This window comes from Arachis hypogaea, chromosome 4, assembly GCF_003086295.3.
Source record: "Arachis hypogaea cultivar Tifrunner chromosome 4, arahy.Tifrunner.gnm2.J5K5, whole genome shotgun sequence".
In the NCBI taxonomy this organism is placed as follows: Eukaryota; Viridiplantae; Streptophyta; class Magnoliopsida; order Fabales; family Fabaceae; genus Arachis; species Arachis hypogaea.
Window position 1 is genome coordinate 125,851,329 of NC_092039.1, and position 17,743 is coordinate 125,869,071.

Genomic DNA, 17,743 nt, shown 5'->3' on the forward strand with positions numbered 1-17,743 from the left:
TTTTTTTTATTTTTTTAATCTTTATCTCTAGAATAATGATTAGAAAAGACCACCAACATAAAATAATTAGGCCAAATTAAAGATAAATAAAGGAGCAATTACAAGTATTCGAGAAAAAAAAGATAACAAATAAAAATTTAATAAAGGTCTATAGTATCTTTTTTTAATTATTAGTTGGATTTTTTCATTACTTATTTGAACATTAACGTTTTTAAAATTATTAAAATGTATGTTTATAAAAATTCATTTTTGTTTTCAATTGTAACACATCTAAAATTATTAAGTTATCCAGAAAATATTTTTGAAACATATTCAAAATCATAAATCTAAAATTTAAATTTAAACATTAAAAATAAAATTAATTTTTTATATCTTATTCGATAAAAGCTCATCTAATATTTTTTTAATAGTTAGATTTTTTCGTTACTTATTTGAATATTAACGCTCTAAAAATTATTAAAATGTATGTTCGTAAAAATTCGTTTTTGTTTTCAATTGTAACACATCTAAAATTATTAAGTGATACACAAAATATTTCTGAAACACATCCAAAATCATAAATAAAAAATTTAAATTTAAATACTAAATATAAAATTAATTTTTTATATCTTATTCGATAAAAACTCATCTAATATTTCTTATTTTTTATTATTAGTTGAATTCTATCGTTACTTAATTGAACATTAACGCTTTTATAATTATTAAAATGTATGCTTGTAAAAATTGGTTATTATTTTTAATTATTCACTACACCAAATTAGTTATATAGCTACACTAAATTTGTGACCCTAATTCTAAGGGTCTCCATTAATTAACATTGTGACACTTATAATATAATTTTTTTGACCGTCAGTAATGAAATTTATCTCTCTTCACTCTTCCTTTTACTCTGCTGTTTGAGATGAAATGAGAAGAGACGAGAAACAGGAAAAATAACACCATTACCTTCACCGTCGCAGATCGCATTCACCGTTCACCGTCACAGTGTGTTCGCCGTTCATCGTCGCTGCGTCGCAGTCGCGTTCGCTGTTCACCGTTGCGCTTCGCGCTCGCCTTTCACTGTTCGTCGTCCCCCGCGTCGTCCTTTCTCTTCTCCTATTTTATGTGTGCGAACCGTACCCTAATTCTCCATTTGGCGATTTTTTTCTTCTTTTCCAACCCCACTGAACACTGATAGTGAGTATTTACTTGTTCTTTTACTATATTTTTCCCTGCAATTTCTTTGTTGTTGCTGCAATTTACTGTTATGATTATATCCTCATGTTCATACTTGCGATTGTTTCTTTGAATTCTCTTATATCATTTTAATTTTACCTGCACTCAACATGTTCGATGAAATGCTTCAACCAGATTTCTTTAATTTGAATGCTCTATCTATTATTTCTTTGAATGCACTCAACATGTTCGATGAAATGCTTCAACCTATTTTCTTTTGTGTTAGGTCTATAGAATGATATTGTTAGTGGATCTTGGTTTAATTTGTGTTCCGTTTTAACCGAATTTCTGAGTACTATTAATGAACAATTTTGAGAATTCTTTTTTGTTTGTCATTATCCTTTCAATACTTACTACTACTAGTTACTACTTTCAAGTTTCAGTTATAGTGAAATATCGTGCTGTGCGATTTTTGGGCTAAACAGTCTCATTCATCCCGTGGCAAGGATTCTGCCAAAAAGGATCTTAATAGCCAGATGAACTTGTTCCGAGATGTTTTAGAAAATTTTCAGGTATTTAAATTTCATTTTATTTATTAGTTAATATTACTATGATAACCGAAGTCATTCATCATCTTGTAAATCTAGTATTTAAGTGTTGATCTTATTTTGTTAGAGGTATTTTTCAGAGAGGAAGAACCACTGAGGCTGAAACAAAATTTGAGAAGCTCTTGAGAAGAATAAATGTAAAATCTGAAAAGGTTGACCTGTCAAAAAGGTATTATTATTTGGTCTTCATTGATTATTACTATTTAGTTGGGTGGAACCTTACTAGCATGAACAGATTTCTTCTAATATTAAGAAGTATTAATTAATTATTCTAAAAGAAATTTGTCATAGTAAGAATAAATGCTAATCAATTTTACTAGAGATTCACAACACAAGGTTCTAAGAATTGGTAATAAAATATAATGAATAAGAAGATTATTCACATATTTTCCTTATTAATGCCACAATATCGATGAACAAGAAGATGAAACAATTAATGGTTAAGATAGATAAAATTATTTGCTTTAAAGTTTGGAAACGATCTTTTGTGATAATGCTGCTGATGGAAATGCGGGTTAGAGAAAGATTTGATCCATTTAGGCATTTTGTTTTAATTTAATTATCTACTCCATGCTGCATGTGATTTAATTAAAACACCTTTATAGACATAAAACACAATTTTTTCCCTCTATCAAACTTTAGGCTTTCTACAATTGGGCTATAGCAATCTCTGATCGGACAAAAATGCATGGTCGCACAAGGGATTAAATTGCCTTTATCTTGTAAGGAAGAGAAAGAGCTTTCAAAGTGCTCCTTGTTCTTCTCTGTTTAGTTTATAATATAGTGGGCAACTGGGCCTGCACTTTTACAGAATTTATTCTAGATTGCAGGTGATTCCGAGAAGTTGATAAAGGTGTTATTTGAGCTTACAAGACACCATGCCCCCTCAACCATTATTTCTTTTATTTGAGCTTTCCAAGTGACTGACCTTTGTAGCTATTCTCTGTAAATAATGCCACTTTTAATTAATATGCAGGCCTATGTAGACTCGAGTGTAATTATTCCACTTTTATTTGTAGCTTTCCAAGTGACTGCTTTTTACATTTGATGAATACTGTTGATTTCTGTTGGATATCTGTGTGTATGACTGAGTGGTTATGGCAAATTGCAGGTTTCCCTTGAGGTTTCGTTATTTAGCAAGTATGCCAGGTTCACTGGAGTTTGACTGGGTTGGACTGTGATTCCGAAGCAGTTGTTGTTTTCTGATGGATTTCCTGTTGCCAAGGACTTCAATCGAATTGTATGTACTTGCTTCAGTGGTGCATCAAATATTTCCCAGGCTGGTGGTCTGGCTTGCTTTTCACCAGATGGCCTTAAGGTCAGTTATTTAGTTTATTAGTTGTTTAACTAATCCATTCAATACACCATGGAAGGTATCCTCTCTTGCTCTGCCCTTTCTCCTTCCACACCCTAGAAAAAGGGTCCAAGAATTTATGATCCGAGAGTTTGTCGTCGCTCATGCACGATTACATGCTTTCTTAATCATTTAAAAAAAGCTACAGAAGTGACTTGCTGCGTTTGAATGCAGGCTATGCAAGACGTTATTGGATTCTACAAAGAGAACACTAACATAATATTTAACCATGCAGGCTATGCAGAATCAGAGTCAGAGGAAGAATGACATGGTTTAATTGCATTCTGTTCCTGTTTCATTGCTTATGTCATTGATTTCAAATAAAGGGTCTTGTTGCAGTGTTTTCTATTGTGTTGTGGTTTATGTGTGCTTGTCTTTGTGGATTTGATAATTTAAATAGTCATTGTTAGGAACTCCCTTGTCAAGCAGAATAGTGTCCTTGTTTCGTTTGGTTAACGGTGAAACGACACTGTTTCTTTGATTGAATCCATCTTCGCACGTCGTAGAGGCATCAATAACAGAGCTTAGCTTCACATTAGAATCAGCATAACGCTTAGCCTTGTAATCTTCAATGGCTTCTTTAATAATTGCGATGGCATCAGAATAAACTTGAAGACAATCATCTAAGCTTCTTTAAAACCATAGAGCAGGTTGGTTTCTTCAAGAGATCTCGAACCATAAAGGGCAAACACACTCCACCAGTAGGTAAAGAGGTACAATTGTTTAAGGCTTTCAGAGTTCAGACTAAACTATGCAATTTGCTGCTTCTTTTTTAAATTTCTTGCTGACAGCACTGGCTAGAAATTCAAAATACTTGGTTAATAATTAAGACTATTAGAAATTTCTATTAGTCAACGCTTTAATTTTGAGCACTATCTTTGATTCTAATTTCATTAGTCAACACTTGTATATGAGTTTTATGTAGGAGTGATTCTAATTTCTACGGTATATTAGTCAACGCTTGTATATGCCTTATATGCTTCCAATACTAGAGAATATACCTGGTTGCATTACTTACATACAAGCATATATGATTGTGATATTTGGTTCCCCAACTTCTTTCCTATGCGGCACTGAGTAAATGGGTTCCTTCATTGTGCACTTTGCACTGCATGATGATTGATGATTCACTTGAAGCTTTCATAAAAGAGTTTTTGGTTTGACTAATCTATATTCCTGTTCATCCTGCATGTTGAAGAAAACTACGTGCTTTTACTATTCCTAGGCTAGGATGTTTTCATCTCTGATGATATTTTCATTTACACTTTTGCATTTGTCATATTATTTTTTAATCTATAATGCTAGTCAATTATTAAGTTGAGACTTCCTCATTTGTTATCTTCTTTGCTCTGAGCAGAACATGAGTACAGGGGAGCTCAGCTTCTTAACTTGTTTGATGAATTCTGCAGGTTCAATGGGTAAGCCAGTATATCATTTTGGAAATTTTTTTTATAGTTTTTTGTGTTTCAGTTATTATAATATTATTTTGTTCATCTAGAATATTATTCATTGATGCATGATTTGTCTTATTTGGGTCTTCAGGAGGATCACAAGAAATTGTTGAAGAGGACAAGAGAGAGTTTCTTGTGTTAAAGAGTTGCTTGTGAAGCAATTGCTAAAGTTGATACTATTGAGGTTGAAGGTGAAGCGAAGTTGCGGAGAAAAGTTGAGGATTAAGTTACAAGTACAATTGATAACTTTAGCTTTACATGTTTGGATTAATTTAGAATTTTTTAAATTTACATTTTATGGATTATGACTATGTAAAACTTGTCAAATTCAACTTTTGAAATACATTGTTGCTATTTTTGTAAAACTTGTGGGATTTAGTTTAAATTTGTTGAAATATAATGTCATTTATTATTTTGTTGGTAGACAAATAATATTATTATTTAAAATAGAAATATTTTTTGCAATATTTAATAAAAAAAGCTTTAATGTTGGAGAGATTATGACATTTTAAAATAGTTACTAAATACAGGAAAAAATTGTCATAGAAATAAGTAACTTAGTGACAGTTTTAAATCGAAAAACTGTCACTAAAAATATTATGACAGTTTAAATAGTCACTAAATATGTCTAAAAACAGTCATAAGAACTAGTATCTTAGTGATGGTTTCAAATTGTCATAAAATTTAGTAATATAACGACAGTTTCAAAACGTCGCGAAATACAGCATAAAAAATATCTTTACATGTGTTACAAATTAGTGACGGTTTTATACTTTAAAAACCGTCACAAACAATTTAGCGACACTCCTTACCAACGGTGGTCCAAAACCGTCACTATGTCAGCTGGCGATGCTCAAATCTGCGACGCTTTTTTTAACTGTCGCAAAACTATTTAGTGACAGTTAAAACCGTCACCAAGCATTAAAAAAAAACGTCGCCAAAATGCTATTTTGTTGTAGTGATTACACATCTAAAATTATTGACTTATATACAAAATATGTTTGAAACACATCCAAAATGATAAATCTAAAATTTAAATTTAAACGTTAAAAATAAAATTAATTTTTTTATATCTTATTCGATAAAAATGTATCTACTATTTCTTTTTTTATTAATATTTTAAAATTATTAAAATAAATAATTAAGATAAATTTTTTAGATCTTATTCAATAAAAGTATATCTAACATATTAATTTAAAATATGATCTCTTTTAAGGGTTTCTGATGTGTGAGTTAATAATTAAAACTTTTAAGATTTATTTTTTGGATTTTAAAATTAAAATCTTAAATTTTACTGAATTTAGTTTTTGAATATGTATTTAAATGATAATCTGTTAATAATTAAAAATACTAAAACTGAAACAAAAATTGGAAATTAGAAATTAGAAATTAAAAATTTTAAATTTTAAATTTTATTTTTATTTAGTTTGTATTTTGGATATGTATTTAATTTAAAAAAAACACTAAATCTATTTAGATGTATTTGTTTCAATTTTTTTAAATTATTTTAATAAAAAACTGAATAAAAAATTACTTTTAAACATGGTTCTGAAAACCGAACCGGACTGTCCAGTTCAACCCGATTAACCGAGAACCCGTGAAAAACTGCTTGGCAAAAAATCGGTGAAAAAACCAGTTGAACCGGCAGTTAACCGATGAACCGACAGAACTGTTCGATTTTTTAGTGAATTTTTGGTTTGAAAGTAAAACCCCTAAACGGCGTCGTTTTGTCTCTAAAAAAAAGAAAGGCTAAAGGAAACGAAGCTGAATTGCTGAACCCTAATCACCCAGAAGAGGAATCAGTACCCACAGCAACTCATCTCTTCTCTCTTCGCAGTTGCATAGCCACCACCACCAATCGAGCAGCCCACCGACATCGCCATCGCCACCGCATCCCACAGCCACAGCAACGACGAGGATCAAGCAGTCGCATAGCCACCACCCCCGCAGCCACCACCGCGTCCTCTTTCATCGCCGAGCTCGCCTCTTCCTTCGTCGCCGTTACTCGCTGCCGGTAAGTAATACTCTGTTATTCACTTATTCTTCCTCGCTGTCTTCTGATTTTCTGTTCATGATTTATTTGTTTGCTGCTTCATGATTTTGATTTTGGATTTTCTGAAGTTATTTGTTCATGATTTATTTGTTTGCTGCTTCATGATTTTGGTTGTTGAGTTATTTATTTGTTCATGGTTTTCTGAGGTTATTTTTTCACTATAGATATTGCATCCAATTAAGCTAAGGCACTTTGTTAGCATAATGATAACACTCAAGAGTCTGATACCAAGACAGTTACTAGAGTAGAATTTGATTTGAGAAATAACTTCTTATCTGAACTAGAAAGGACAAAAACAATGAGATGGTAATCTCTCACATTGTTTATTTTCAAGTTCAGTAATTGCTTAAAACCCACATTATGTATCTGCTGAAACACTCTACTTTATAAGTATTGCCATTACTTTAAAAATTACCCAAAGGATCAGTTTTAAGTGCTTAAAAGCACCATTTAATTTTGTTGTTTTTGATTTTCTGATTGTTACAGATGGAACAATCACAAAGTAACTCACAGTCATAAGATAATGCTAAAATTTTTAAATTGGTTCATCTAAAGGTAAATCTGATTCAGCTTGGCAATATTTTACAGTGAAATATGACAAAAATAACAAGGCTCAATATACATGTATTTTCTGCTTGTCATTATGTGCTTTTTTTTTGTTTTTAGTTACAAATTTTGATGTTTAAAGTTATTTGTGAACTCTAATATTAAGTTATGGATAATTTATTATGTAAAATTTTAAATTTTAGTAGGTTAGAAATTATTGAATTTATATATTTAAAATTATTTTAAATTTTTTAATAATTTTATTTAATATTTAATTAAACCGGTTAAATTCCAGTTGAACCATAATCAAACCAATAAACTATTGAACTAGTGATCTCACCGATTTATTAACCGGTCCAATTCTCGCAACCTTGTTTTTAAAGAATACCTAATCGTACTGAATTAGCTAGCCTTAATTTTCTACAACAACTATTTCTTTTCAAGTTATATCAACATTTAGGAAATCAAGTTAGTAACCAGTGGCGGATCCACGGGAGGACCTAAGGTGGCCATGGTCCCCCCAAATTTTTTTAAAAAAAATAGTAAATAGTAATAATTAATAATATTAAATTTTTTTATATATAATATTAAAAAAAATATAAATTACAAAATTTTATAAATTAAAAAAACTAAAAACTGCATTATGTATTAGATATTTGAATTATTGTTGCTCTTGTTAACAAATAGCCCATTCTAATAATTAATAAAAATGGTTCTATTATACTAGCCCAAGCCCATACTATTAATTAAAGTAACCCTAGTACATTTTTCAAATATTTGTTTCAAACTATCATAGCCATAGCGCCACTTTTCTCTCTCTTTTAGTGATTCCCAAACTTTTGGTCTTCTACTCTTCTCATTCTAATTTTCTTTCCATACCAAAACAAGACATATGAAGAAAAACCATTGAAGAGAAGTGAACAACAAAATATTAACCATTGAATGCACAACAAAGATTCAAAGAGGTATATTTCAATTTTTTTTAAGTTAACGACAATGTCAAGTATTATTTACATTATTTATTTAAAATAATTAATTTATTTTTTTTATAATGGACAGTGTTCAAAGATTGAAGTGAGGACAAAACTCAATAGAATTATTTTTTTGTGAGACTTGGAACAAAAAATAATCAGGTAAATCAATAACTTTATTTTTGGTTATTATATATTTGTGTTTCTAAAATTATTTGTTATTGCTCAATAGGTTTAATATTTTTTTTTAAGAAAATAATATATATGCAATTATTTTTGTTTTTTTTTTGTTATAGATAGTTCAAGTTAAGTTAAAAATGTCAAAGATGAAAACAATTCACTCATTTAGTGAGCAAGCAACCGAGCTCCTCATACTGAGTACATCTCTAGATCCTAAAGATGCTTTCAAGTTATTCAGTGTTTGCAACATATGCAATCTTGTAAAGAATTTCTATTCTTTAGATTTTTCTGAGCAAGAAAAGATTCAATTGGATTATGAGTTACAACATTATGAACTTGATGTGGTTAAAGCTCCAGATTTTCAGAATTTGTCTACTCTTGCTGAATTGTGTCAAAAATTGACAGAGACAGGAAAATCAAATATATATCCTTTAATTGATAGATTAATTCGTCTTGTTTTGACTCTTCCTGTGACAACAGCAACAACTGAACGGGCCTTTTCAGCTATGAAGATTATTAAAACAAGGCTTCGAAACAAGATGGAAGATGAATTTTTAGCAGATTGTATGATTGTGTATATTGAAAAGGAAATTGCTTCAAAATTCACTTCAGAGATGATAATTGATGATTTTAGTTCCATGAAGTATCGTCGAGCAAGTTTAAAAATATCAAAATCTTAAAGTATGTAGTTGAACATTGACTTTTATATAATATAATATAATTACTTTTTTGATATATATGCTACAAATCATATTTTATTAATTTTTTGTTATATTTTATATTTAATTGCCCCCCTCTTATGAAATTTCTGGTTCCGCCACTGTTAGTAACAGAGAGTAATGCTCTTAGTTTTAGGCACCAATTTAAAAGTAAAATCTTGCAACAAATGTAATTTAATTTTTCGAAAAATGCTAACGAGTTATTAAAATTTATTATTTTTTATAGTTAATTATTAGTCATTAATATTTAAAATATAAATTAAAATATATTATTAAATTATTAGATAAAAAATAAATTAATAATTAAAAATAATAAATTTTAATAAATTTTTAATATTTTTCAAGTATTTTTGTGAAATAACAACTTAATATTAAGATTTTTTTATTTTAATAAATAAATAAATTATAATAATTATCGAAATAAATAATTTAAAAATATTTACTGAAATAAATATTCATCTCTTATCTCGTTTACACTGTAAACTAAATAATTTTGCATGTATCTCGTTTATAGTGTAAACGAGATATACACATATCTCGTTTTCATTTACACTGTATATGGTATACATGTATTTTAAAAAAAATTAAAATAAAAAATCTTAATATTATTAATAATATAAACTTTTAGCATGTACTTAGTACATAAAAAAATTAGTAGAAGAGATTAAAATGGATATGTTTAAATAATTGGTACTCAAAAGGTTGATGGGATAATAGGAAGACGTTATCTCACCTTAACTCCCACCATTCACACGAGAGATAGTGGGAAGAAAATTGAAATGGTTATCTCACGTGGATATTGGGAGATAACGTGATAAATAATCGTTTCCATTCTATTACAGTATCCTATCAACCTTTTGGAGCGATCAAACATATTCATTTTAATCTTTTTTACCAACTTTTTTATGTATTAATTGTATGCTAAAAATTTGAATTATTGATAATATTAACATTTTTTATTATTTAATTTTTTATAAAAATACATGTATCTCGTTTACAATAAACGAGATATGTGTATATCTCGTTTAAATTGTAAACGAGATATACACGTTTCACGTCCACCTGACTTATCTCATTTACAGATACATACAAAATTATTTATTTCGATAATTATTATTTAAATTATTTATTTCGATAATTATTATAATAAATTTATTTATTAAAATAAAAAATCCCTTAATATTATAAATAATTCTTCTTCTATATATGAAATCATAAAAAATAGCATATATTTCGTTGTCAATATACTTTTCAATATAAATGTCATTTTACTTTGTCAAGTCTTTTAATATATATATATATATATATATATATATATATATATATATATATATATAGCTTTCATAGTGCTGCCATATTTTGCCATCAAATTTGACCAATTTTTCGTAACATATTTGTATCATACCTTCAAATTCCACAAGGTATATATAAATATAAAATAATATAATATTAAAAAATCTTTCATTGAATTTCTATGTATGTGTTAATGTGTGTTATATTTGTTATTTGAGTAAAATATCGAAGGGGTGCTTATTAATTTTTATTCTGGATAAATCAGGGTTTTATTTTTTGGAATATTAAATAAATTAATCTCTAATATTTTTTAAAAGGTAATGAAGCCTTTAATTTTTCTTAAAAAATATATAATATGGTAGGATACACCATAAAATACATAATATTTCTTGTGACAACTTGACCATGAAATTATTAAGTTGGTACATGCAACCCACCACAGATTGATCTATCGAGTGTATGTAGGGTTATTAAAAATTGTTACTAGTGTATTTTGTCTAAATGAGTAAGACGCATGTGGCTACTAGTATCTTTGTATTTCTTATTATAGAATTTTATATTTTTATTAGTTTGATTTTTTTAGTATCTATATATATTGTATATTGTACTTTTGGATATTGACTCAATAGTATATTATATTTTTTTTTCAATTTAATCTCTTGTTTCTAACGATAAATAATTATAAAAAATCATAAATGTTAGGAACAACAAATATATTTTATCCTATAATAAATAACATAAACAATTTCTAACTGTTATTTGCATTACTATCCTTATCTATATCCTTATATTATGAGTTTGGAACCTTTACACTAGGGTGGTAATATGCGCCCTACCCGTAGGTACCTAAGAGTTACCAACCCAATTCGCAACGGGTAGGATAGGATATAGGTAGGGTTCTCATGTGTATATATATATATTTCAAGTGGATGTTGATCCAAAAATTTTTCACTAAATGCAAAAAATCCTTAACTACTAAAAGAATATCATTAATTGATAATTTAATATTTTTTTACATAAAAATCAGATCTATTTTAAATTATCATCAAATTATATAATAATATTGTATTTTTTTGTAATTCAAATGTATAATTAGGTATCCACAAATTAAGAATGAATAGAATTAGAATTGAAATATTCTTCACTCACGAATAAAATAGAATTAAATTTATATAAAAATCTTAACCCACAAGTATTTTAATTTAGCTCCAAACCCTATCCTTCCCTTTTCATTGCCACTCCTACTTTACACAATACATATGCACACAATGTTAATTAAGTTCATTCAAGTGATGGCAAAAGCTAAGAAAAGATACAGTAAATAAAGTTTTCGTTGGTCTATACATGTTAATTAAAGTATACAACTAATCCTTATTAGAGATTGACGATCCTCATTTTCTTTTTAATATTGATTATTATACAACTAAATTTTCAACAAATAACAATAAATATAATCTTGTAAAAAAATTGAAAATATAAAGCATTATCCTTTTGAATTTTATTTTTTAGTAAGAACTGGAATATCGATTTCATCGATCTAAAGTAAAAAGAATTCATAATATATATAATAGCTAAAGTAAATAAGTAGTGTTCTTCTTTGTCATTTTATAAGTCAATGGCAGATCAAATGAGAAGACAATAATGTTATCGTATTCCCTTGTTTTTCTTTTGGACTTTTTGTCGTATTCCTTTTGTAATATTCATTTTTCCATTTCATACAGGGCCACCAACTACTTGGCAGAAAAAAAAGAGCCAGCTAAATGAGTAGGACGCATGTGGCTACTAATATGCAAGATAAGATTGCAAGACATAACTAGTTGAATACCCTTCAATTTTGTAATACTATAAATACATGATGATCATGATACTCCATGCATAAGAAAATTGAAGTGTAGCCTCATCGAATTTCAAAATAATCATATAAGATGAAGCCAATTTTGTTTGCAATCTTGTTGCTTTTGGTTTACGTGATGTTCCCTCCCTCCTCAACACTTGCAGCTCGAGTAGCAGGGAAGCGTAAGAACTCTCTCTCATCATAATCATTTATAGAATGTACATACGTAATGCATCTTAATTAATTATTCTTCAAATTTGTGTTATGTAGGAGGAGGAGGTGATTTTGGATTAAATCCAAGGGAAAGAGATCCATATGGAAGAGGTATTGGAAATGCTCCACGTGGAAGAACACCAATACATCCACCACCTATTCCTGCTTCTCCCAATCTTGCTGATGCTTTTATTCCAAGATTTCCTCGACCTAAAATTCCAAGATTAGGTCGACCTCGTATCCCACACCCACACCAATGCGATCCTGATTATCCACTCATTGGTGGTTTTTGCCCCCCACCTAGTAATTAAGCATTTAACACTTAATTAATTAATAAATTGAGGTCGAGGTCTTCTAAGAAGAAGCAATATTTATTAACTAGTGTTTCGTTTTAATTTGTGTGGCTTATATATACCCAAATATGCATGTGTTTGTTTTACTAGCCAGTACGTAGAATAATCCACCTCAATAATGTATGTTTCAGTTTGTTGTAATACTTGCTTTTTTGTCAAATAAAACCATATATTATTGGCCTTCAATTTTCAAGGGTTGCCTTTTTCTTTTTTTCTTTTTAATTCATGGAACGCTATTTTTGTATAAAAATGACTCATCATTTTTCGTTTTCTATATGGTGATTCATGAAAATAAGAAATGATCACCATTGTACAGTATAAAAATATGGAGAAGAATCACATATAATCATCACTAGGAGAATAAATTCAATTATTAAGACAAAATATTTGATTAGTATATAATAATTTGAGCGTTGTCCCGGTTGAAAAAGAAAAAGCATAGGGAACAACACTCGTATTAAATTAAACAACGTAAACAACAAATAAAAAAATTAATTAATTTTAAATCAAATTTTTAAATAATTAAAAATAATTAGATTTATGAATTTGCATAATTTGAATTAGATAATCTAACCTCCTCTAAATATATCCGCCATTCAGACGTCGTCGCTCTGCCTCCACATTGTGTCGTCGTTGCCGGAGGGCGCGAGGTGTGATTGCAAAATACAAGTTAAGAAAAAAAAGTAAATAAAAGTTTTTGCAAAATTTGTGACAATGTGACAGTTAAATAATGTATAGTAAATGTTATTCATCAAAATTTCAAATTATTAGATAAAAATATATAAATAATTATATTTTTAATATTTTTTTTTACATAATAACTTTATTCGACTTTAAAACATAATTTTTTTGCATATATATATACTAAATTTCTTTTTTCTAAAATTATATCCCTAATAAGTAGTAATAACATTCTATAAATTATTAGAATGAGATAAGAGTAGAGTTTGTACGCTGCAAGTGTTGAGGAGGGAAGTAACATTACGGAAACCAAAAACAAGAATATTGCAAAGAAAATTGGCTTCATCTTATGATATGATATGATTATTATGAAATACTTATTTGTGAGTGAATTAGTCTTTTATTACTTAAAATGTCAAACAATTTAATCTATTAACCATATTATATATTTTTAAAAAAAAATTAAAGACTTTGTTACATTTTAAAAAATATATTAGAAATTAATTTTTTTAATATTCTAAAAAATAAAACCCTAATTTATCCAGAATAAAAATTAATGAGCACCCATTTGATATTTCAATCAAATAACAAATATAACACACATACATACATATCTTAATAAATTTATCATGATTTTTCTGCATTCTTTCGTCAGCATATATTTTTGATAGTAGCAACATGATGCTTATTGCTCAGTATAGTGTAGTAGTATCTTCTTGACTGAGTACTACCTGAAAGAATAATGAAATAATCATCAAAATTGGTGGTGTTAGTTTAAAGGATTATTTTGTTTAATTATGGTGCAGTAATTTTCAAGTTGATTTGACTATATATATGGACAAAAATTCGTTTAGGCAAATTATTCTCCTCTAAATTTAAACAGTACACAAATTGAGACAAAAATTATAATTTATTAGAGACGCCATAAATTTAAAAAATAGGAGTGGGAAGGAAAAAAATACATTAAAAAGAAGTATACTCTTTTTGTTTTAAAACATATGTATTGAGAAAAATAATAAAATATTTTTTGTAATGTTTGAGATTATATAGTAGAAAAAGTTATTAATTGATAGAGAGAGACAAAGAGAAGAGAAGGAGGAGAGGGAAAGGAGATGAAAAAAATTAATATGTGTATTATTTAATTACTATACTTGATAAATTATTAAATACAAGTATTTAAAGTATTTACAAGATAAAAGTATAAACTTAAAATTCAATTTAAGTTCAGAGAAATTATTTGGTGCTTATAAAATTTTTGTTTAATTTATACAAAAGTAGAGATAAAACAAGGTAAAATTCACTTTTTTTTTTAATTCTATAGGTAAAATTTAAATATCATAGAAGAGATTTAAGATTTTAACAAGAAAATTTTAAATATATAAAAATATTATATAGTTAATAAAATTTATTATTTTTTGTTAAATTAATATTTTAAATAACAAAAATAAAATATTTAAAGTGTTAGTTAATGTTATAAAAAATATTAAATAATAACATTTTTCATAAATATATATTATATAAAAGTAAACTAAATTTAAAGTTCAATTTAATAAATGGTTAGTCATATCATTGGGGTATGATTTACTCCTATATATTGTCTAGTAGATATTTTTCCATTGACTAATAAAATGACAAAGCCGAAGACTTGCAAAGAAGACTCACAAACGGGTGAACTTTAACATCGACGTCAATTAACCAATTTTCTTCTATAAAAAAAATAAAAAATTTTGGAACAAATCTTAACCTATTATTGTAGATTTATTAAACATCCCCTGAAAAATAAAGCTCAAAACATATATATGTGAATTTAATTTTGATGCATATCAGTTAAAAATTATTTTTCATTACATCTAATTATATAATACTACATTAATAAAAATAATTATCTTTTATATTGACACCTGAATAATAATTAAGAGAATAGTTATGATCATAGTTGTCAGAATTGGACCGGACCGACCAGTTCGACTGGAAAACCGATAAATCGGATTTTATGTCGGTCCGGTCCGGTATTTAGACCGTGTAAGATATAGAATCGGTACAAACCGGTCAAATTCGGTATGAACCGGTAAAAACCGGTCAAATCCAGCAAAAACCGAATCGGTCCGGGCTACTCTGTCAACTTTGAAGGAGAATTTACAATGGACCAACGATCTGTAACTCTACCATGCTCTAAATCCCCCTTCTCCAGCATAATACAAGCATACTTCTACCACCAAGATGAAATTTTTCTCATCAATTATAATACTAATTATAATACATATAGCATATTTTCTTTTCACTTATATTCAATTTATTTTAATTTCAAAGTCACTCATTTTTAAATCAATTACATTTTATTTAACTATAAATTTTATTAAATATATACAAATTAAAAAGATAAACAAAAAATTTAATTAATCACAATTTATTTATTTTTAATGATTATATGATATCTATTAATATTATTTTTTTAATATATTTTTTATTTTTTGTCTTCATATAAGGTTGATAGTTGAAAATTGTTAGATTATATTTAGTTAAACTAGTCAAATAATTAAATTTTATATAATTATTTAATTATACCGAGTTAACCGGTTTGACCAATGACTTACCGGTTGAATCAGTAACTCAATGACCCAATAACCTCATCGGTTCGATCACCGGTTCGATTCTGACTAGGATGATGCAAAACGCGTTAGCTTTCAGCACATCAAATGAAAAATAGAAAAACTAACACATAGCACCATGACAAACTGAAAACTATCACATAGTTTTATCTAACAAATTGGGATTAAAGTATCATTTAACGGGACATATTTAAAATGTCATTATTGACCAGTCATTTATGTCAATTGTCACTGACCAAGTCTTCTAAGTTCTAATTTATTTATTATGTTTATTTAATTAGACTTAACATCTACATGCATTAGTGGATCTCTTCCCTCCCCTCCATACCTGGTTTTTGGGCAATATAAATACACAACAGCATAGCATGTATAGCCATGCAATAAGAGAATATAAGTGTACAATAATAGTTTCCATTAATCAGCATGAAGGCCATTTTCATTGCATTCTTACTTTTGGCTTCCATGGCCTTCCTACCCTCTTCAACTCTAGCAGCTCGTGAAATCAAAGGTTTCTTTTGTTTTGCCATAAATTATAAGAGTTAATTAATCCAAAATTCATATGCATGAGTAGTCCTATAAATAGTGTCACGTATTACATGATTTATATATTCTGATATGTATAAGCACTTAAGAATTTCTCTTCTAATATAACATGGTATGTGCTAATGATTAATGAATGCAGGAGAGAAAGCAGCAAGATATACAGTAGTAACAGCTCCTACTAATAACCCTAATAAACCTGCTGTTAACTGTCCCCCTAATAGGGGTTACAGAGAGTGCCTCAAACCACGGCCGCCGCCAGCGCCAAAATGTTCAGACTACACTCGTCGCTGCCCACCATGATGATGCATATATTGGAGTGAATGAAGAAGAAGCTTTCCTTGTTAATTAGTCTATAAATAGTAATAGTAATATGTGAATAATAAAACTCTCTTCATCATGAGTTTTATGTGTGTCTTAATATTGTTAATCATCTCTCTCTATATATGTATTTTGCTGTCAATGTATGTCACATTTCACAATGTGGTAGAAAATTAAATAAGAAGAAGAAAATTCTTCACACAATGAATCAATCCCATTTATTAGGGGCATATGTGTATCTAACAGAAAGAATGATTCTGAATATGTGTATTTTTATAAGAAGAGAAGAGACTCTGTTTTACATAACAGAAGAAGTTAAAAGAATTCTTCAAATAATATCATCCAAATATTCAATCTCAAGCCAATACAGGATGGATCGGATATCCTTACAGTAATATTAGGGGCACTATATTTTATAATTTGTAGTCAATAATTAATTATTATTAATATTTTAATAATATAAAATTATACTTTTTTTTATGGTTAAATGTTAGTTATATTTTAATGAAAGTATTAGTTATTGAACCTTTTTCAATAACCTTAACTAATGATTTTATCTAACAATTTGGGATTAAAATTTCATTTGGACGGAAGTGACTAATAACTTACTCTATTCATTTTTAAATAACTACGGATAAGAGTTAAACTAAGAATTTTTTTTCACTTTTTTAAAATTATTTTTTATCTTACATTTTAAATTCTAAAAACTGAGTTAAAAATAATTTTATAATAAAAAAATAATTAATATTAATTAATTAAGAAATAGTTTTTTTATACTTATATATTTTATTTGTTATTATATAGCTCTATTAATATCCCAATTCGACAGTCTAGTTTTGTTAAAAAAATTAAATTTCTTTTT

At 27.9% G+C, this 17,743-nt stretch overlaps 3 long non-coding RNA genes across 11 annotated transcripts; all 3 read left to right on the plus strand.

Annotated features, from left to right (window-relative positions):
- The first annotated feature begins 839 nt into the window (after positions 1–839).
- On the plus strand, positions 840–4,933 carry LOC112798010 (uncharacterized). 9 transcript variants are annotated; one of them, XR_003199900.3, is made up of 7 exons: positions 840–1,176; positions 1,599–1,727; positions 1,831–1,932; positions 2,875–3,081; positions 3,292–3,830; positions 4,475–4,535; positions 4,660–4,933. It is a non-coding gene; the product is annotated as an uncharacterized lncRNA (long non-coding RNA). The 9 variants fall into 9 exon arrangements; XR_003199897.3 differs by having other exon boundaries at positions 3,353–3,830; XR_011881525.1 differs by having other exon boundaries at positions 1,844–1,932.
- A 7,133-nt stretch (positions 4,934–12,066) lies between these two features.
- LOC112794505 (uncharacterized) lies at positions 12,067–12,916 on the plus strand. The gene is made up of 2 exons (XR_011880605.1): positions 12,067–12,346; positions 12,435–12,916. It is a non-coding gene; the product is annotated as an uncharacterized lncRNA (long non-coding RNA).
- Positions 12,917–16,322: 3,406 nt separating this feature from the next.
- Positions 16,323–17,085, plus strand: LOC140183995 (uncharacterized). Its single transcript, XR_011880606.1, has 2 exons — positions 16,323–16,528; positions 16,703–17,085. It is a non-coding gene; the product is annotated as an uncharacterized lncRNA (long non-coding RNA).
- The last annotated feature ends 658 nt before the right edge of the window (positions 17,086–17,743 follow it).